The sequence below is a fragment of the Xyrauchen texanus genome, chromosome 33, assembly GCF_025860055.1.
Source record: "Xyrauchen texanus isolate HMW12.3.18 chromosome 33, RBS_HiC_50CHRs, whole genome shotgun sequence".
Taxonomy (NCBI): domain Eukaryota; kingdom Metazoa; phylum Chordata; class Actinopteri; order Cypriniformes; family Catostomidae; genus Xyrauchen; species Xyrauchen texanus.
In genome coordinates this window covers 21,731,434-21,753,969 of record NC_068308.1, presented here as the reverse complement: position 1 = coordinate 21,753,969, position 22,536 = coordinate 21,731,434, and the positions used below count along the sequence as shown (strand labels likewise).

General features: G+C 38.5%; 1 pseudogene; it reads left to right on the top strand.

Annotated features, from left to right (window-relative positions):
* The window catches only part of LOC127626670 (outer dynein arm-docking complex subunit 2-like), a 47,386-nt pseudogene extending 37,233 nt beyond the window's left edge, over positions 1–10,153 (top strand).
* Positions 10,154–22,536: the final 12,383 nt, after the last annotated feature.

The following is a 22,536-nucleotide window of genomic DNA, read 5'->3' as shown; positions in this document are numbered from 1 at the left end:
CCAGCAGCTTAGACCTGTAATGATTTCCTTCTCTCCCTCTTTCTTTCTTTCTTTCTCTCTCTCTCTCTCTCTTGCTCTGCATGCTGTGCCCTCTCAGACTTATGATCTGTCTGTAACTTTCCTGTTCAACGTTCTTAATGGTGTAGAACTCAGTCCCCTAAGTTTTAGCAGAGGAAATTAAGCATCGAGAAGAAAGTATTTTACACTGGAAAATGCATTACAGTCTAAGCTCTGCACCCTCCAGACTCTCCAAATTCTGCCTTTGTTATTTTTACACCCTTTATTTAAACCCAAAAAACAACCTTTAATTTTCCATTTTAATATTTAATAAAATATGAAAGAACATTTTAAATTGGTTCTGCGCGAAAGCTGAGAATGAAACAAAATCCTTTTTAGGATTTTACAAGCGTGTTACACCTCTAAGACCAGACGTTGTATATTTCTTAAAAAAGAACAATTCAGCCACTGGGCACTAATATGGCTGGGGTTGCAGCTTTCTATCTCTAAAAGAGAGATCACATCATGTATTTGATTTTCAGAACCACATTCTTTATACCATTCACCATTCAACAAGTGCATGTTAGTGTTTTTTGTTGTGTTGTACGTGTGTGTATATAAAGGTTTGTATGCATTACTGTCCAGTAGCATGTTTATTAACCAGTGTGTTTCCCTGAAAATAAACACACACAATTTGATGTGACATCTGCACTCAGCTTTCATTAATTCGGATGCTCAGAAAACTCGATTCTCCTGCCAGAGCTTTGCAGATTGTTTGTTGAAAACATAAATCCTTGCAGACAGCTTTAGTCAGATTTTCTATTAAAGAACCCCTTTCATTGGCAGAAATGCATTCACGAGGCAAAATACAAATGGTAACCATTTTCCCCGTTGAGGATTCCAGCTGGTGCGGGTTGCCAGATCCTTGTGTTTCGGGGGCTTAGGCTACATGTTAGACATCTGATTCTGCTTCTATCCTGAGCCTGTTTTCCCTCCTGTGCTGTGTATGTAGCATGTTCAAAACAGACCACCATGATTGCGTATGAGCATATGTATGCATGACATGAAATAGGGAGGGGCATAGAGGGCATGAGATATATATATATATATAAAAATTAAAAAAAAGAGCATGATTCAGCCTAGACCTACAAAAATATTCCATATGTTTCGTTTTAGTCATGCTCTGTGTAGAGCAGGTTGAAGCCGGTATGGAAATGGTGAGCAGATGACATCCTTATACACTGACTATTCAAGATCCCACCTCACTCTCTGATCTGGCTACTGTTGCATGTGTCTTAAGTTTAGAGTGTTTTATGTCTTGAAACCGAATGACTCAGCCCTTTGTTTCTTGTGATGTCAGGAATGCTGTGCATCTCAGGTGTGTGTGTGTGTGTGTGTATAGTGAGAGGTGTATAGGAGAGGTGTTTTAAAGACATGTTTAAGGTCTGAACAGTCTTCCATTTTTTATGAAGGTATATGAATTAGGGATTTGTGTAATGACTAATTTCACTGATGTTTAAAAGAAAATTTTGTAGTCGAAATACTTAGAAAACAGTAAAAAAAAACAAAAAAACATTGTGTTTATGCAACCCATTTAAAATACTTAATCTACTCCAACAGCCAAATCCAAGATTAAATTTTGATGAAAAGGGGCATTTATCTTCAATGTGCTTGCCTTGCATTATGATCATTGTATATTAAATCTAGAACATGACACGCATTCATTGAATCAACGAATACAGCCATGTTTATTGAAAACATTTAATTAATAGTAAGGACAAATGGAGCAACCTTAATAGCCTGTTCTAAACTGAATTCAAGTAAAAGTTACTTAACAAATTAAAACAGTCAGGACATGGTTGAAAATAATTCACTGTTAAGCCAAAACTATAAGGAAAATATATGCGCTGAAAAGTTGTGTGTATTTCACAATGTGCATTAGCCCATGAATTAATGTGAAAACTGTTCTGTTAAGAATGGAAACCAATAACAGTTATTGTTCTAAACATGATGAGCATGCAGTCAGAAAATCATTACAAATAGCCTTCTGACTCGCCTCAATCCGGGTGGCACAGGACGAATCTCTGTTGTCTCCACATCTGAGACAGTCAATCCACGCATCTTATCACGTGGCTTGTTGAGTGCATTACCGCAGAAACCTAGCGTGTGTGGAGTCTTCACGTCATCCACGCACAACTCACCACGTGCCCCACCGAGAGCATGAACCACATTTTTGCAAACACAAGGAGGTTAACCCTACATGACTCTACCCACCCTAGCAACCGAGCCAATTGGTTGCTTAGGAAGCCTGACTGGAGTCACTCAGCACGGCCTGGATTCAAACTTGCGACTCCAGATGTGGAAGTTAAGTGTCTTTATTTGCTGAGCTACACAGGCCCCCATACAAATAGCCTTCTTGATCAGCAGGGTAAAAAACAATTACATACCTAGCCTAAAATAGTCATTTTCTAGGCAACTTACTCAGAGCATACATTTTTAATGAGCAAAATTAACATGTCAACAGGGTCCGGTGAAAGACTGGACCTGACTCACCTTAGGCGATTATCCTGCTCTTGAAAAAGCCTGCTCGGTGGGAAGACTCAAATGTGAAAACATCTATAGTGACATGCAAGCCAACGTTTTAGAAATCCGCTTTCCACCCCACCGAAGTGATTTCCATGGCTACTTTGTGTATGAGAGAGGGAAGAAGCATGCCACATGGCCTATGGTGAAATGAAATGTTTTATACATCTGCCCCAGATATCCTCTTTTATTAATTGTATAATTAATTATATTTCAAATGTAACATTATCATAATAGTAATTTAAGCGCAGCCTTTGTAAAATTATTAAGCCAAACATAAATGTGTAAAAAGATTGAAAAGTTTAATGGGGGAAAATACTGACCGACTAGTAATTCCAGTGTCGACTAGCAGCATCAGTGCAATTTAGTCGACTAGTCTTGCTCATCCTTAATATGAATACAAAAAATAGAAGGGAAAGTGATTGTGAATCTGGAAAGTATAGAGAAGTGGCAGCTCAATGGCTCTTGGGTTATAGGGAATGTTGTTTATTCACAAGAGTTAATTTCCTCTTTCCCTCTGTTTGAAGGCTTGTGTCATTTACACACAGTTAGGAAGAAGCTGAAATGCGTACATCACTGATGTCTCAGAGAAAATTCTAAACAAGTGAAGATAAGGTAAGGACATAAGGTAAGGACCATTGGGAACGGAGACCAAAAATGGGAGTGGTATGGATTGAGGAGGAAACTGTGGAATGTTTAGTAAAGGGGTAAAGGAAAGAAGTGAGAGTACAGGACAAGAAAAAGGAGAGACGGATGGGGGCGCTTTTACTGAGATTTAAACCCCTCTCCTCAGGAAACGGCAGCTTACCGCTGTTGCACTTAACACCACAACACCTACATGCGTGACAGAGCATGTGTGTGCAAGCGTGTGTAAATGTGTGAGAACTGATGTACATGTGCCTATGCTGAAAGAGGAGCCTGGGAAAACATGTTTTTGCTGTACCTTCCTGTAGGGTCAGGAAGACAGAAGAAAGTCTTAGAGCCTCTCATTCATTTTTCAAACATGAGGCAAGTTATCATGTTACTGAGGTTTGGGTTTAACAAGTGGCCTATTATAGTCTGTTCAGGAACCAGCTGGGAGAGCTGAGAGGGGCTGGGGTAGACGCAGAGAGCAGTGCTTATCTGAGGCTCCGCTCCAGGCCCTAGGAGCCCCTGTTTGGCCACGGCTGAATAACACTCTATGAGCTCTGGCCTGTCGCGAGCATCCTCTGACTGCTCACAAAAGCAGCTTGTATGAACCTGCTGGCATGTTGCTTCAGCCTCGTGTTTGCATCCGTTTGCCTCTTCGAGGTATTTTGGATTCTATTTTAAAACGGCAAAACTGGAAGCTGAACATGATAACTGATACATTCATGTGCTGAGAGAGGCTGCAAACTTAACAAACCAGCCTTCACAAATAAAGACCCTAAAAGAGGGGAAAAGGGGTCGAAATTTAAATGAATGATGTTGTTTTCCAAGCTTCTTGTACTGTATATGTCAATTCAATTCAGGAATCTGGTGGAGCGCACAGTTAGAATTTTAGTTTTTATTTCTGTTTATCCTACACTATTTAACTTTTAGCAGGGAATTCTGGGAATGTCTTGCCTGTCTATGCCTTGACTCCATGTTGTCTGCTCTGCATAAACTTGTGTGTGTGTGTGTGTGTGTGTGTGTGTGTGTGTGTGTGTGTACACATACTTAAATTTACTTTGTATAAAAACAGATGGCTAGATGGTTATAAGAAAACTTGTGTGTGTACCTATAAGGCTTCACCCTAATACATATTATACTGACATTGACACTGTTTACATTCTCTTAATGGAATATTCTGGGTTCAATACAAGCTAAGCTTAATCAGCAGTATTTGTGGTATAATGTTGCCACTTGTCTATGGGGTTATTTTTGTTTCATGTTAACATACAAATGGAAAGAGTTTCACAAATATAAAGTGAATTCACAAATAAATAAAATTAGATTAAATATAATTTTTAACTCACAAACACAACAATGTCCAGCATTCATTTGTGAATAGCGTGCATTTATTTGTGGATCGCTTCTGGCGCATTTTGGATAGCTACATGCATTAGTTGATTTTGAAACAAATTTAGCGTCAAGACGTGGACACAAATCTACAAAAAGGTGGACTCCAATCATCGTCTACTCAAGCCAATCAGATAAAGGCCACATTACTCTGACCAATCGTAGCACATTCTATCTCCAACCAATCACGCTTTGATTTACTATCTCTCATGAGCATGGAATCAAGCACATGCAGATAAGCTCCAAAATCGACAAATTCATGTAGCAATTCACAAATGAATGAGTTTTGAGTTAAAAACATATATATTTGTAAATCATTTTTATTTTCAAATCTCATTTTATTTATTTGTGAATTCACTTTATTTTTGTTAAACTCCTAACATATATTTGTGGATCTCATTCAGTTTATTGTGAACCAACTTTCTAATTGTAAATCTCACTCCATTTGTATGTTAATATGCAACAATTCTATCTCCATACTTGTCCTATGCAGGGTCCCAAGTAGTGCTGGAGCCTATCCCAGCTGTCTCGTGCCTAAGGCAGGTAATAATGTTGATTACCACAAAAAAATGTCAACCCATCTCTCCATTCTTATAAGACAAAACAAAAACTAGGTTAAAGTAAGGCACTTTCAATAAAAGTGAATGGGGACAATACTTGTGAGGGTTTAAAAGCAGAAATGTGAAGCTTTATATAATTTTATTATAGCACTTGCATTAATTCTTCTGGAACAAAAATTGTTTAATTTAGCGTTTAATGGTTTATGGCATTACGTCATCATGGAAACGAAGTTGTAAAATTGGAGAGTAATTGATTTTATGACACTAAAATCATGTTGAAATGCATATTGTTTATGTCTAGTGGCTATACTTTTGAAACATTTGCAGATTGATCACATTCACTTACATTGTAAGTGCCTCAATGTAATCCAGATTTGTATCTTTTTCTGAAGAAAAACAGGAACCAGTTTAAAATATTTTTTGTAATTAATATTAATTGAGCTTAACTTTTATTTAACCCAGAATATTCCTTTAAGAAACCACATTTTTTAATGCTGCTTAAGGGATTAAGAGAACGCTTTTTAACACACCTAGGTTATGGTCGAAGAGTGTAGCTTATGTGGCCATATAAACCCATAAGCATTGTTCTTATAGGTTTTTGAATAGTGTGCATGGTGAAGACAGAACAAATAAAGTACAACAAGTGAGAAGAATTCGTAAACCTATCTAGGGTGTACAGTGAGTTAAGGGAAAATCACACACACTCACAATCAACTAAAGCACAATGATTTAAAGATCGACTACTTTCATCACGTCCACATATGCTCAAGTGCACTGGAGGAGTCCCGATTTAAGACATTAGAGGGAAGCTCCACTCCACACACAATGCTGTTGCAGGATGCAATGCAAAGTTAAGGAAACAAACACAGCAGGATCTGTGGAACATCTGCAATTAAAGCAAAGTTTTGCTGTAGCAAAAGCTGCTTACTGACCGAGCCACATGTATAAGGGGGTAACGAGTATGCTGCTAACTCACTGCATGTAAACACAAACGCCACTATTCATATCTTAAGCTACTTTTTTTGTACTTTTTTTCTGCTCCGCTCTCAGGGAAATCCAAAAGCACAGAGACAGTTTAATTTAAGTTCCTGAAATGCTGATTCAGTAACCAAACTGAGGCGACAATTTATTCATACACTTCAAATATTCAAAAGTAAGAAAGATGAAGGTAAAGGACCGATATCCTCCTTGCTCCAGCACCAGGCGTTTCAGAAAGGATTCTTGTGGCCCTGGTTTATCCAAGGGCTGCTTGGTAAAGTTAAACTGAGACATAGTGGCCTGAGGACTGAATGAAGCTCAATGAATGACCCCTTATTGATACTGCAGCGAGGGACATGCAAATACTAAACAGATTTAGAATGCACAGTGTGTTTACCAACAGTGCTTATTAGATTTTAGAACACCACTGTACATAACCAATGCAATCTGTCTTTCTCCTTAGCTCCATCTCTCTCCCTCCCTTGACAGAAAGACAACTATATTATACCATGATTTACATTTACATTTATGCATTTGGCAGACGGCATATCCAAAGCGACTTACAGTGCAATTATTACAGGGACAGTCCCCCCGGAGCAACCTGGAGTTAAGTGTCTTGCTCAAGGACACAATGGTGGAGGCCGTGGGGTTAGAACCTGTGACCTTCTGATTAACAGCCCTGTGCTTTAGCCACTACGCCACCACCACTCCATGATGTGTATAACTTTACCACAGTGTGGCATTGGCACAAACTCTGTTCACTTCATGTGACAGCATAATAAGTAACTTTCGTTGCACAATAAAAGGAAAAGGTTTTAATGTTCCAGAAAGTGTTTTTTTTTTTTTTTATAGCGTTAGCAAGCGTGTGTTGAGAGCTTGGATCAAAAGAGGCGAGTTATACAAGGCAGAAATGGAAGGATCTGATATGACCTTTGCTCTAAGAGAGGGTGGAGCTAGACTGTGTGGTAAAGACTCCGGTTTAGTACATTGCTAAATATTCAGAAGCAGGAATCTACAGCAGTGGCATACAGTTTATGGAGGGGAAGAGAATTAAGCCCGGATCTCAATTTAATTGAGCATGTCTGGGACCTGTTGGATCAGAGGGAGAGGGCTAGGGCCATTCCCCCAGAAATGTCCAGGAACCAAGTGCCTTGGTGGAAGAGTGGGGTAACATCTCACAGCAAGAACTGGCAAATCCGGTGCAGTTATGAGGAGGAGATGCACTGCATTACTTATTGCAGCTGGTGGCCACAACAGATACTGACTGTAACTTTTTTGCTGAGTTTATATAGATACAGTTAAAGTCAGAAATATACATACACTTGGGCCAAAGTCTTTTTTTAAATACTCCCAAGATTTACCATTAGCAAACTTTTTGAAAATCTACTTTGTGCATGACATGAGTATTTTTTCCAACAATTGTTTACAGACATATTGTTTCACTTTTAATTGACTATCACAATTTCAGTGGGTCAGAAGTTTACATACATTAAGTTAATTGTGCCTTTAAGCAGCTTAGAAAATTCCAGAAAATTATGTAAAGCCTTTAGACAATTAGCCAGTCATCTTCTGATAGGAGGTGTACTGAATTGGAGGTGTACCTGTGGATGTATTTTTAGGCCTACCTTCAATCTCAGTGCCTCTTTGCTTGACATCATGGGAAAATCAAAAGAAATGAAACAAAAATTTTGGAACTCCACAAGTCTGGATAATTTTTGGGACCAATTTCCTGAATGTACCACGTTTATCTGTACAAACAATAGTATGCAAGTATAAACACCACGGGAATCATACCTCTCAGGTAGGATATGCATTCTGTCTCCTAGAGATGAACGTAGTTTGGTGCAAAAACTGCACATCAATCCCAGAACAACAGCAAATGACCTTATGAAGATGCTGAAGGAAACAGGTAGACAAATATCTATATCCACACTAAAACAATTCCTATATCAACATAACCTGAAAGGCTGCTCAGCAAGGAACATGCCAATGCTCCAAAACCACCATAAAAAAATCCAAATGGCTTAAGGACAACAAAGTCAAGGGATTGGAGTGGCCATCACAAAGCCTTGACCTCAATCTGATATAAAATGTGTGGGCAGAACTGAAAAAGCATGTGCAAGCAAGTCCTACAAACCTGACTCAGTTACACCAGTTCTGTCTGCAAGAATGGGCCAAAATTCCAGCAACTTATTGTGAGAAGCTGTGTAAGGCTACCCAAAATATTTGACCCAAGTTAAACAATTTAAAGGCAATGCTACCAAATACTAACAAATTGTATGTAAACTTCTGAAATAAATCATTCTCTCTACTATTACTCTGACATTTCACATTCTTAAAATAAAGTAGTGATCCTAACTGACCTAAGACAGGGAATGTTTTCTACGAAAAACTGCTTTTAAATGTATTTGGCTAAGGTGTTGTGTAAACTTCTGACTTCAACTTTACATAAGCCCACCATCATGTCTCTACGAAGTTCTGATATTCTACGATATGGCAGGGGTCTGTTGCTACATGGTTGTTGTTGGTTTCAAGGGCATGCTAGGATGTAGTTTTAATTAATGGTTGCTTGTTGGGCTGATTCAAAAGCATCCACCTGAGTTTCTACATTATACTGATCCAAAGAAATGTTCCCTCTGATACATTTGCAATATTAAGTAAAAAGAAGAATGAGGTTAGGCTGGATTATACTACACGACTTTTACGTTTTCAACAGATTATAAAAGTATTGGTATCATAAAACAAACAAACAAACAAAAAATAGCTATTATACACTAACTAAGTTAATAGCCTAAAAAAAAAAAAAAAAAACTGCCACCACAAACCAAATGGACCAAACACTACCAGACTGTCAATTCCATCTGATCTGTTCACAAACTCACGTAGAAACACACACCCTCCCATTTGCCTGACAGATGTACAGGAGAACTGCCATTGTTGCTGCTGCTACTGTGTTTTCCAAGTTGAGGAAATAATGGGCCGAGCGCTTTTGGGTGGACGCAACCAGTACGGATTTTTGATGAAATCTGTTAACTCTGACTGGCTCAGAATCTGCTGACTGGAGCCTGCTATCACCAACAAGCACCGACTCTGCCTTTATTGCAAATCAGGGCTAAAATTGTTTTAAAATAAATTTTGTAAATCTATGTCAGAGCAATTCTGCAAATCCAATGCCCTGTAACTATGCCAATACTAAAAATGTGGAGCCAAATGTGGATTATTATTTTCACACAAAAATTTTCTGAATCTGAGCAAAGTTCAGACAAACCCAGCTGTTACAGGGCAGATGACATACCCTATTACAGTCATAACTCAGTTTTGACAAAATTTGTGGTGACCGTGTTTTGCCTTTGTAGGGCAGAACTAACACAAAGCCATATACAAACACTAAACCCATTCATTACAGTAACATACACAAATAAGCTAATGCGTATGTCAAATCTGTGCCATATTCTCACTTTCTCTCTCTTACTCGCTTTCATGCTCTAACGCTAATACAGGTATTCTCACAAATATTTGACACACAGCCACAGTTATACTCCTAGGAATACACTCACACAAATACACTTAAATACACACAGTGATATGTGAGTTAATTAACCAGCATAACATTGCTGCCATCCAGTAGGCAGCAGGCCTTGGCAGCCGCAGTAGCTGTAAACTCCTCTGGCAAATGTCTGCCGTGTGCAAACAGTCTCATTTATAGCTTAATAACAGATTAGATGTCTCCTTCAAGCCCCAGGAAAGAACTGCTGTAAGAGGCCCTCGTGAATCACTCTTATTGTAGTTTTTGTGTTTTTTATTCAATCTAATGAAAGGAGAATGTTTGGCAGTGTTTTCATTATTGGATTGTTATGATGCTATTTCTGACATGTTCTTCTCCCTCGTGACTTTTGTGACAGCTCCTGCTCGTCATGATCGGATCCACGGATGAGGTTCTTCAGGAGGCGGCACCCAGCTGTGTGGCCAACATTCGTCGCCTGGCAATTGCCAATGTGAAAGCTAAATATGGCTAAAAAGTGACCACAAGTGAAACAGATATAATCTGCCCTCAACCACAGTAAAATTTTTAACCAAATTTGTTACTTTACTCCTCCAGTTCAATTAGGTTAAGGTACCCATTCAGTTGGCATAAATTAACCATTGCCCAAACGTTGGATGAGCTGATTTGAGTGACTGGTGTATATTTATATTTTCTTTCAGCTCTGTGGCTCTTGCCAGACCTAAACATGTCATTAATTAATTATTTCCATATAAGCCTGGCCTACCCTTGTCTGAGCTTTTTCCCATTCAATTTCCTCATCACTGCGACTAATTTAACAATAACAATAAACACTTTCTTCTCCCATATGTGTACATGCCAAATGTTCCACTCTTGTACTGACTGCAGCAGCTTAGAGAATGTACACAACATGCTCACAAATACATCAGGTACTGATGTCCACATGTCTGAAAAACCTGCACATCTGGTGATGTGACTTTGTGTTTAAAAAGTTAATGCAACCCTGTAATCGAAGACTGCTTTCTGACGTGAAGCACAAGCATACATATTGTCTTCCTCATTGACTCAACCTTTTCTCTCACTTTCTATCTCAGTAAACAATAGTTATGCAGACCATATAAACAAACATTTAGAGAAAATAAAACAAAACAAACACGCATGGTTTGCTGGATATTTCATGCAGACAAAGACATTCCCATTAATTTTAAATATTGTTCATAAATTCTATCAACATTGACGTAAATGGGCACAATCCACAGAGGACTTGGAACAGTGCAGTACCAGATCCCAAATATAATTAATATGATTGTGAACATAACTGACGTGAGCAGTTCCCTGAGGATTTAGATTTATTATTTGTTATTGCACAAAATATAGTGATGGCTCCTCTGAATGTCCTCATCCATTTTACCTGTTGTAAAAATAGGAGCATGTGTAAGGAAAATTAGACCACCTCAGCAGTATAGGAGCAGCGTGCTCTCTGCTCAGACAGCCCCATAAAATATCATCTTAAAAAATAATAATGTTTTATATTATCGGAATCAATCCAATGTCCAGTTCTTTCTCCTACTAGATATAATAATTGCAAAACAACAAAACAAGCATAAACACGATTACGCAACCTAGTGGAACAAGCAATGGAAATGTGTCATATAATGACTTCTCAAATGTCAACAGTGTGGAATTGTGCTAAAACCAACCAGTGGTTTTTTCTCAGTGGTTCTGTCTTCTCCTCAACAGTGATGCTACTATTTTAGTACTCAATGAGACTTTCCTGATTAAAATCAGTCTGATCTAATATCCCAAATGGGGAAAACATAAGAACAGTGTGGTTGAACGTCCCCGCCATTCTCTGACAATTTAAACTGTACCAGCTGAGCAGAGCAAGAGGAGAACCAGTACGTCTGACTTGCTGTAAGGAGAGGGGATCCATTTAGAGAAGGCAAAGAGGAGATTTTTCTTAAAAATAAAAACAGGGTTGCATTTTTTGCTTTATTTATTAGATTTGGATTTCTTTCAATCTTCTTGAATATTCGCAGTTGTATACAGCTATGTTGTGTTTAGGCATGTGACTATGACCATCTGACAGTGCTTGCTGTATACTGTTCTGATTACTTTATCCCTAAAATGTGCCATTACCATGCTAAAATGCATATCTGGGTTGAAAAACACCCAGGTGAAATATAGATGCTTCTTTTTTTCCTCTCTCTATCTCTCTCTCTCCTTTTCTCCCCAATTTGGAATGCCCAATTCCCAATGCGCTCTAAGTCCTTGTGGTGGCACAGTGCCTCAATCCGGGTGGTGGAGGATGAATCTCAGTTGCCTCCATCTCAGATGTCAATCCATGCATCTTATTACGTGGCTTGTTGAGCGCAATACCACGGAGACGTAGCATGTATGGAGGCTTCACGCTATTCTCCGCGGCATCACGCACAACTCACCACGTGCCTCACAGAGAGCGAGAACCACATTATAGTGACCACAAGGAGGTTACCCCATGTGACTCTACCCTCCCTAGCAACCTGGCCAATTTGGCTGCTTAGGAGACCTGGCTGGAGTCACTCAGCATGACCTGGATTCAAACTTGCGACTCCAGGGGTGGTAATCAGTGTCTTTACTCACTGAGCTACCCAGGCCCCTGATGCTTTTTCTTTATAAAAATACTTTTTCTTTTTAATAAAAATTAACTAGATAATGTTATTAATTCATTTTATTAATAATTAATATTTTTACATTTTTGCTATATCTTTAATTTTTTTCTGAAGTGTTTCGGTTGACAGTTTAAAAAAGGATGTTGTGACAGGGCGGAGGGTGGGCCGGGGCGTGATTCTACACAACCGGCCCCTTATCGGCTAATGAGGCCTCCAAGAGGGATAAAGGCCGACTGCGGATGGTGGTGCAAGAGAGAGAGTGTGTTTACTGGCAGCTGTCCATCATGTGTGTGTGTTTGTGTCTTTTGGTTTAAGTTCTTAATTAAATATAATTTATATTGTCAAGCCGGTTCTCGCCTACTCCTTTCCTTTAATCCCTTTACACTGGTGCCGAATCCTGGGAAGTAGGAGGGTTGCGCATAGTGGAGTTCTCGCCGCTACCATCCACCCCAATGGAGCAGCCACGACCATTTGCCGGGGGACGGAGGAACCCAGCCGCCTGGAAGGGAAGGAACAGCCGCCAACTGCAAGGGGAGAAGGGGCTTCTAGCCGACCGCCTGGAGCTGTCAGGGCTGCTGCCAGGGGTGGGGGGAGCCCCCTTCTATTACCCGAGTACGCGGCGGGGCATTCCGTCCACCAGGGGCCGGAGGACTGCCTCAGATCCGCCCAGGGAGGCGTGGCTGTCGTCCGTTAGAGGATGGAGGAGTATCCAAGGACCAAGCTACGGCATATCGGAGAACTGGCGGGTACGTTTTTTTTTTCACTCTCCCCTCTCTCTCCCACTGCTGCTCCACATTGGCCTTTTCCCTCTCTTTTAAATTTTACAGTGTTTTTTTTGTTTGCGGGTAATGCCCAGGTACAGGTAGTACCCCCTATTCTAATCTTTATTGTTTCCCTCCCAATGTCCCCTTCCAGATTCAGGAAGGTGGGAATGACCTGCCGGCAGACGGGGCGTTTAGGCATGCCATCCCCCAGGGAAAGGGGGCAGGGGTGTACGTCATGCTGGGGGCACCCCGGCCTGAGAGAATGAGAGATGAATGTGACAGGGTGGAGGGTGGGGTCGGGACGTGATTCTACACACCCGGCCCCTTATCAGGCTAATCAAGCCTCTGAGAGGGTTAAAGGCCGACTGTGGACAGTGGTGTGACATAGAGAGGGCGTTTATGGGCAGCTGTCCATCATATGTGTGTATTTGTGTCTTTTGGTTTAAGTTCTCAATTAAATATAATTTATATTGTCAAGCCAGTTCTCGCCGCCTCTCCATTAATTCCTTTACATGTGTGTAATGTTAGAAATGGGCAATTTCCATGTTTGGTAGTAAAATATGAAATGTCTCAACTTTACCCACACAAACACATTCAAGTACAATGCACTAGGATCAAATTGTAAAAATTTTCATAAAATAAACTAAAATGACAACCTTATGTACTCTATATTGCTATTACTTTATATTACTATATTATTTTATGTAGCTATATTTGTTGTTTGAAGTGGTGAGGTGAGGCATACTGAAAAAATAGTTGTTGTCGGTTCAAATACTCTAAGAAGTGGTCCTGGAGCTCTTCATTTTTTTACCATGCTGTGAACTAGGCATCTAAACTTAGATTGCTCCGTGAGGACTGTCCCTGTAAAAGGTAGGCCTATAATGTCATACACTTTGTATAAACATTGGCTAAATTACTTACATGCTATACTTGTATACTACACATATATATTAACATATATATGTTATATATTAACATATTTTTTACATAACAGATGGGAAATGAAAACAATCAGTGTAAGTGTAATACCAGTGTTAAATGCATTGAATACCATAGGACCCACATATGCATTAAGCGGTAGTGATGCAGACACTTTTTAGAGTGTCAGATGAAAAGACCACTTCTTGTAAAGAAACTTTATTTATACTGCTGTGCAATTTTTTACCCACATGCAATTTAACATTTTTCATGCAACATATTTTACCCTTCAGTCTCTTTTATGAACTCCACCAGATTTCTTATTCATACAGTGTCTATCAACCGATCGTTTTCATTTATTTATTTACTTGTTTTGCAGATCATTAGAAAAGCCCTTTTGGTCACATCACAAGTGAAAGTAAATTCAGACCCACATTTATTATAAAACATTTGTGAATGGAGGAATCTATCCAGTGAAACATCTAGGCTCATGTCGTTTAAGAAATCACCTTTGTGGTATTTCAAAATGTTATTTAAAGATTCAAGAGACAAACAGAACCGAATATTTGAATAGTGGAATCAATATCAAGCTGTATCACTGATTTCCTGTGGCTGTGCATTTGTCATGCTTGATTCTCCTTTGTTGAGTCTATCATGTGTGGTTAAGTGCAGTTTACTTCAACAGACTTAAACTAAGAGACTATAAATTAAAATCATTGTCTTTAGAGTATACGATTCTAATCGCCAAAAATAAATAAGGCCTTTTTAAAAACCAAACAGTGCAGATGTTACAACTGCTATATACTCTTCTCGATTACCTCCCTTCATCCATCTCTCTCTCCCTCTCTGTCTCTCTCTTCCTCTAAGGTTGATGACTCGTAGGACATGCCTAACTAACATAATTTAACAAATATTGCGTGTTTGCCTGAAGCACAGGAATTTATGGGATGGTGAGTGAGGACAGAGGACATGTTTAAGTCATTGGGATGAGAATTAGTGCACTATAGCGTCTGTCTTCCAGCCCTGTCAGCTTAAAATTGTAGACCGTTCTCTACAGCACTCCCAATCCCTGTTCAAACCCAGTCTTACAGTTATTAAAAGCTCTCTTGTTTTCAAATATGCTGATAGCTACCTGAGATATTGATGTGAATTTTGAGCATATTCCCAAGTGAAAAAAAAACTTGCTTTATTTTTTTTTGTATCCCTATGGACAAAGAACTTTAAAGGAAAGCTCATGTGTATCCACATATTTAAACAAAAGTCTTGCTGGTCTGTTATCTGATCAGATAAAATATTCAAAGCTAATGAGAGGGTTTGTCACCACAGCATGGCAAAGGCTCCACCCATACACACACACGCATCCCAGTTTAGCCCTTAATACTTGGAAGTCAGTGGGGAGAGAAATTTGCTGAGAAATGTTGTGGTCACAGTAGATCATGCCTCTTAAGCATACCTAAACCCCCATCCCTTCCCTCACCAAGAAAACTGACCCAATCACAACAACCAGAAAGGGTTACCTTATTAGATTTTAGAATTACATTGAATATAGCATCAATTGTAGAAAATCATAATTCAGTGTGTTTACTTAAGGTTGTGGAGGGAGGGAGGGATTTAATATAATTCTGTGTACATGTGATATTTTTTAGTGAAAATGAAACACATCTGTTTAAAGTGGAGAGTTCCCGCTGCTCCCTAGGCAGTGGGTTAAAATATTTCATAAACAAACTAACGACTAGTAAAATTCTATTCCAAACATCAGAAGTGGCTTTGCCTTCCACCAAAAGGACAAGAAGGCTGTGTTTTAATATAATGCCAAAATGAGAGCGCAGCATCACTGCCATTAAAAAAAAACATTAAAAGTGTGCACACTTTAACTTTTTTAGACATAGTAGACGGACCAAACATCCACATCACTTAAAAAATGAAGTCATTAAACTTAATTGAATTTGAGAAAGTTTTTACAAGCAATTTAATTTCTTTCTTTCAGATTAACCTCCTGAGACCAGAGCGTGACTGCTGTGTGCATTTACCATTTCCCATCTTGATTTGTAACAAGTAGCACCTAATAAACAAGCGGGGGGGAAAAAAACGTTTTCTTGAGCAAATAGTTTTACTAAAAATGTTTGTCTGCATATGTGGACAGCGGGACTAAGTTGTGAAATTTTTAATAATACCAAGCTATAGAAAGTCAGATTTGTTTCATCAAATTGTTTATTATGTTTCCAGGAGTGTTGGTTATTTATGTTTGTGAGACGTTGCAGACATTACATCAGAAAGCAGCATTAATAAATCTGATTCAAAGTAAAGCCAGCATCATTCAATCACTGCCAACCATGTAAAAATAAAATTTATACATTATAAATTCTGAATATATGTACTGATTAACATTGTCCCATGTCTGCCAAACATCTTGAGTGGTCCAAACATCACCTGCAGCCTGAAACTGAACTTTTGATAGAACGTTTGTATTGAATGCACTTTGCTGCATAGAAAGCTATAGGATGCTCCCTTGCTCCCTGTTTAGTGAATGGCTTAACCTCTGTCTGTCTGCACTGGTCTCAGAACAGTTAAAAATGCACCTTATTTTCATCCTAACTCCACATAAAGCCTCTGAAAGCAAAATTGTTTAGCTTTTGGATGAACCTGTTGATTCTCAATGTAAAAATGCACAGTAAATATAGGAATGTCTTAATGAATAGAACCATATTGTGCAGCGATAACAAAATAGAATATATCGATTTTATTAAAATGGAGAGATGACCCACAGATGTGTTAATGTTGAAAGTTTTCCAAAATAACGAACATGTTTTTTAAAACTTTGAGGGTATAATGTCCCAAAATCGACGTATGTGGACATTATGTTTATCAGCGCACTTTTGTTGGCTCTGTCAATGTCATGTTGTTGTGTCACGTGATTCGGTGCAGAAGAAGTTTACACATTAAATGGCAGTCTAGAATCTTGTGAACTGTATTCAGTTGGTTTAGATTCATTTAAAATATGCGTTGCAAAGAAAAATACAACATCCACACATGTGGACGCAGGGATGCCCGTGGTTAAGTCATAATTGTAATTCTGCTAACGTAAATTTGTTTGATTTGGTCAAATCAATGTACTACAGTAGTTTTTACTCAACTTTATTAGGTTCATAAAACTAAATGTACTAATGTTTACTAATTTAATTTTCTCATGTTGGTCCAACTTAATTTTCATTTTTAATTATTAGTATATGCCTGGGGAGCAAGTTTAAGGACAGTGAAATTGTTGCACTATCAACTTAATAGCAACTGCTTATAGAGCTAGGCAGCAGTCGAATCAAACATCACTTAATAGTGAAAGTCCATCCTCAACTTAAGCACAAGAGCCAGTCTTCACCACAATTGTAACCCCTCAAAATTCAGCCTAACTTTTCAAACACTTTTTAAAAACCTTATTATTTTCATTATCCCTTTTTTTTGTGCAGGCTTAATGCACAAGCTTTCCCTTTCTTTTGGATTCTTCCTCCTGTAATACGCGAACAGTACTACTAACTTATAAACATTATCGTTGTAGCAATCAAAACCAGTTATTTAGTTGACCCAACAATAAACTTCTACGTTTTCTTAACGAGTAATGATGTTTTCATTTTATTTGAGCCTAGCGGGCTGCGCTCATGACATGTCGTACAAATGCATCGTGGGTGACCCGAGTTCGAATCCCAGCTTGTGAGGTCCTTTCCCGATACCATTCCAACACTTCTCCCCTGTCATTTCCTGTCTCCTGTCCACTAACTCTGTCAATAAAAGCCTACAAAAGGACAAAAAAAAAAATAGCTGAATTTGTATTTTTTAATTACAATTTAATTAAAAAATGTATTACAGGTACTTAAATATTCTTGGGTAATCGGTTACAACAAAAGTTTTGAGTATTCACAACTTATTGGGGTTTACAGTGTTGTAATGTGTTTGCATAAGCAGATGGTTTGGTTTGTGCTCTCCCTCTTTCTCTGTTTTTTTTTTTGTCCTTTCTTCCAATTCCCTCCCTCTGTCTTTTTTGGTTTTTGGTTTCATTGCCTCAAATTAATTCTGACATTCCCATCCATAAAATGTAAATAACTAGCTGGCTTACCAATAAATAATCAGATAAATGAGTTCATGAATACAGTGTCTGGGTTGCCTTACTATAAAGAGCTCCACAATTTGAATAAAGACTGCATTGGTACTGACAGGCCATGCTTATGGTAATTTACTTTATGAATACAAAAGATATATTCTGCGAGTAAAACTCACCTGTAATTAGAGATGGACCAATCTATGCCAATAGTTGCCGATAGTAAAATATATATATATATATATATATATATATATATATATATATATATATATATATATATATATATTATTCCTTCATGCTACTCTGTGGCCAGTGCTGGAGTATTCTACCGTTCATGTAACAGCATACAGCATATATACTGTACTGTACATTGTGTCTCCAACTTCATATCTTGTGAATAATAATAAACCTTATTCCTCATTAAACCTCATCTGGTGAACATATAAGCTATAAAAAACTTAACTGGGTAAATACTTAAAGGGTTAGTAAACCCAAAAATGATTTTAAAATGATCCCATAATTTACTCACCCTCAAGCTATCCTAGGTGTAAATGACATTCTTCTTTCAGCCAAAAACAATCAGAGTTATATAAAAAAATATCCTGGCTCTTCCAAGCTTTATAATGGGAGTGAATGGTACCTTAGATTTTGAAGCCCAAAAAAGCACATCCATCCATCCATCAAAAAAGTAAACCATACAGCTCCAGGGGGTTAATAAAGGCCTTCTGTTGTGAAGTGATGCATTTTTGTAAGAAAATGATCCATATTTATAACCTTATAAACTATAATCACTGGCTTCCGCTAACGGCCGTCCTCATTATCACTGGCTTCCTTTATCTGTGCTTCTGCATTCGTCACTTCTCAGCGGAGCTTACACTAGGCCTACATCATATGCCGGAAATCGACTATCTTGTGAATATGCGGATGGCTGTTACTGGAAGCCAGTGATTATAGTGGATGCACATTTTTGGGCTTCAAAATCTAAGGTACCATTCATTCCGATTATAAAGCTTGGAAGAGCCAGTATATATTTTAATATAACTCTGATTGTGTTTTTGGCTGCAAGAGAAAGTCATATACAACTAGGATGGCTTGAGGGCGTGTCAATTATGGGATAACTTTCATTTTTTGGTGAACTAACCCTTTAATTATAAACATTATAATGGAGCCAAATCTCCATCATTTCAAAATAAGAATCGATTGTTTGTTTTGGGCTTGTTTATGGCTAAAGGTCCCCCGTTGTGCACCAAACCTTCATTTTATTCTGGTTATTATTGGATTTATGGTTGAACAATAAACTGCATCTGTGATGTTATTCATTTTGGACTCTTGTAGCCTCTATGACTGCGTCCGTCATAGTTAGAAAAGTCCAAGAAACTTTTTTAACATTCTATAAATCGATTTTAAAAACTATCGGCTGAAAAAAGTTTGGGGTTTTGGAGATCACTAAAATGTTTTCAAATAAGCGTTATTAAGAAAGAGTGATATATGAATAAACCAGTCTACTATGACAACATGATACCAACCAGCTGCATATAAGTATATACAGTATAAGTATCCCTACCCTTACCTGCCTCCCACACACAAATCAAACGCACAGACATATTAGATCTACAGCAGCACAGTCATTCTCCTTTCTTGGTTCTAAACCTGCCTGGGAGGCTTGTGGCTCTGGACCAAGAATGATATTATCCTTGACTTTTCATCAGGATGTGTTCATCAAGCTCTCAGCAACCAACATGGGTGAGAGAAAGAGCGAGGTTTGGAGTAGGAGAGACTGAGACAGACAGAGGGAGTACAGCAGCAGGCCAACTGCTGATGATTATCAGTTTTTTCTAATCTGCTTATATAGTATGTTCAAGACTGTGTAAGGGGAGCTTTTTGCTGTGAATTTTTGCACAGCAGGAGAAGGAGGTGGTAACTGATCAGACCAGATATATCAAACTGCTGCCAATCATACTAATGTGCCACATTTTTTGATGTTTAAATATTATAGTGCTATCTGTAAATCACATAATGGCACCATGTCTAAATGTGCTCTATCCATTCACCTTAATTTTATATTGAACTTCAAGAGAACAAAGGAATTCTAAAATAAACCCTACCTTGTCCGCATGCAAACAGGCCTCTTAATATGAGGTCACGAAGCGTCCAACCTCAATACACCAACCACACGAATAAGCACCCACTTCAAAACAGTATTAAACAGTAACAGTATTACCTCTCAAAACAGTGCAACCTGAAAAGATAACACCATGCCAAAACACAGAGCCAGGCAACCCACTAGATTACTAAACAAAACACAACACGCATACTTCACAGGCATTGATGTATTTTAGGAAGCCTTCTTTAAAAGAAAAACACTACTTGGGTAAGAAAGGAAAGCTAGGTAAAAAGGCAAACTGAACCAACATCTCAACTCACAACTTTTATCCAAGACATTGTGTTTGCCAGCTTGAAAGACACTAATATCATTCAGATTGGACACAATAATGGTGTTAAGTACGTGTGGAAAAGCTGCTGAGAATATACATAGTCTGACTTGTGCTCCAAATGTTAAAGGTAATTGGAAAAACACTGATTGAATCGCTTTTAACAATCTCTAATGGTTCTAATTGTTCAACAGCCATCAAGGCATTTATATTTTCCATGAAAGGCCCAATGATTTTAATAAATCTTGTCTGTGGGTTTCTATATAAGTGGCTCTTTAAGTGTAACCTTCAGTGACTGTTCAATTTCAATTTAGGCATATGGCCGGTGTGAAAATGTCAGTTTAAATGAGGGACATATTAATGACACCAGAAAAGCCGTCAAGATGGGCAGTCAAAAGGGATTTGAGATTTTAATGAGAAGATATATTGACACAGAGGTAATTTCAGGAAACGTGCACCCATAACCCCAAATGTGTACGGGTGTGATGTTCTGTGCACCATGCCAAACAGCAATAGAATTACCTGCATTAAATTTAGCCCCATTTACCCCCACTCTCAGATTAGTTATGTAAGAAATGGCGAAAAACAGAATAATTTCTTACCCATACTTAACAAAATGATTTCACAGTGTAATTGGAAACAGTAGGTTGACTTTTCTTTAGCTAAAATTGCTGGGTGCATACCAAAAATAGAAACACTTCCCCCAGTGGCCAAAGCAGTAAGTGTTGTTGGGTGTATGGGCACATGTGAGCAGGGGAGGATTATGACTAGCAAGGTCCCAGGGCCATCTTCGCAATTGATTTTCATTTAATTTTTAATTTAATGTTTTTATTTTCTCCCCAATGTCGTAGTGACTCGCCTCAATCCGGATGGCAGAGGACGAATCTCAGTTGCCTCCGTGTCTGAGGCCGTCAACCTGCACACCTTATCATGTGGCTTGTTGAGCGCATTACCGCGGAGATATAGCGTGTGTGGAGGCTTCACGCCATCCACCGGGGCATCTATGCACAACTCACCGACCATGAGGAGGCTATCCCATGTGACTCTACCCTCCCTAGTAACTGGGCCAATTTGGTCACTCAGCATGCACTCAGCATGCCCTGGATTCGAACTCATGACTCCAGGAGTGGTAGTCAGCATCTTTACTCACTGAGCTACCCTGGCCCCCCTTATTTTCATTTATTTAAGTCTCTTTTAATACCTGTTCTGTAATTTACAGTCAGATTAATTGAAATACACAGCATGGATGCAGGGCTGGACTGGTAATCTGGCATACCGGGCAACCGAGCTAAAATGAGCCGCCACGTTAAGCAGAATGGACCACAAAACGGTGCGGCGATATGCCGAAAAGGACAGCAAAACCCATTGGATTCTACTCAGTGCTGCTTAATTCACACAAATCTACACTTTTGTAAAGTACAACTGAGTAAAGAAAAATGGCTTATCTTAACAGGCTGCAAGTTCACCAGAGGTAACACTAATCACCCTTATGGTGATTTCACAAAAATCTCAATTATCAACCAGCTACAACAAAACAACAACAATAGTCTAATTAAAACTATATACATTTTTTAAGTATTATTTTTCTACATAAGCGCCCTTGTTTTAAAAAAACCATACATCATTTATTCAAGTGCAAGGGCTTATGGGTATTCCACACAGCCACAATTTTGGACTTAATAATTTTGAGTTAGTAGTACTTGATGCCAAAGTTTAAATAATGTTTATTTTTGAGTTATGATTTCAAAATGTGATATTTCAAGTACTTTTTAATTAGGACCACTTAAATGTTTTTAATAATTACAACTTTAGGATTTAGAGAGTAACGGTAACTTAAAACTAGTAAGAATAATAAAAACTTAAGCGCAAGTTGAGACTTTTTTTTTTACAATTTAAGATTACTGTTAGTATTTATGCAAGAGTTTGGTGAAATTTGGCAAAGAGGTCATGTAGTTCTGGCTTGCACTGCTAAATCTTTTCCAACTCATCTGAATGATGGAGTGTGTTCAATTCAGAAGTGATCGTCCCTATACCGTATTTCC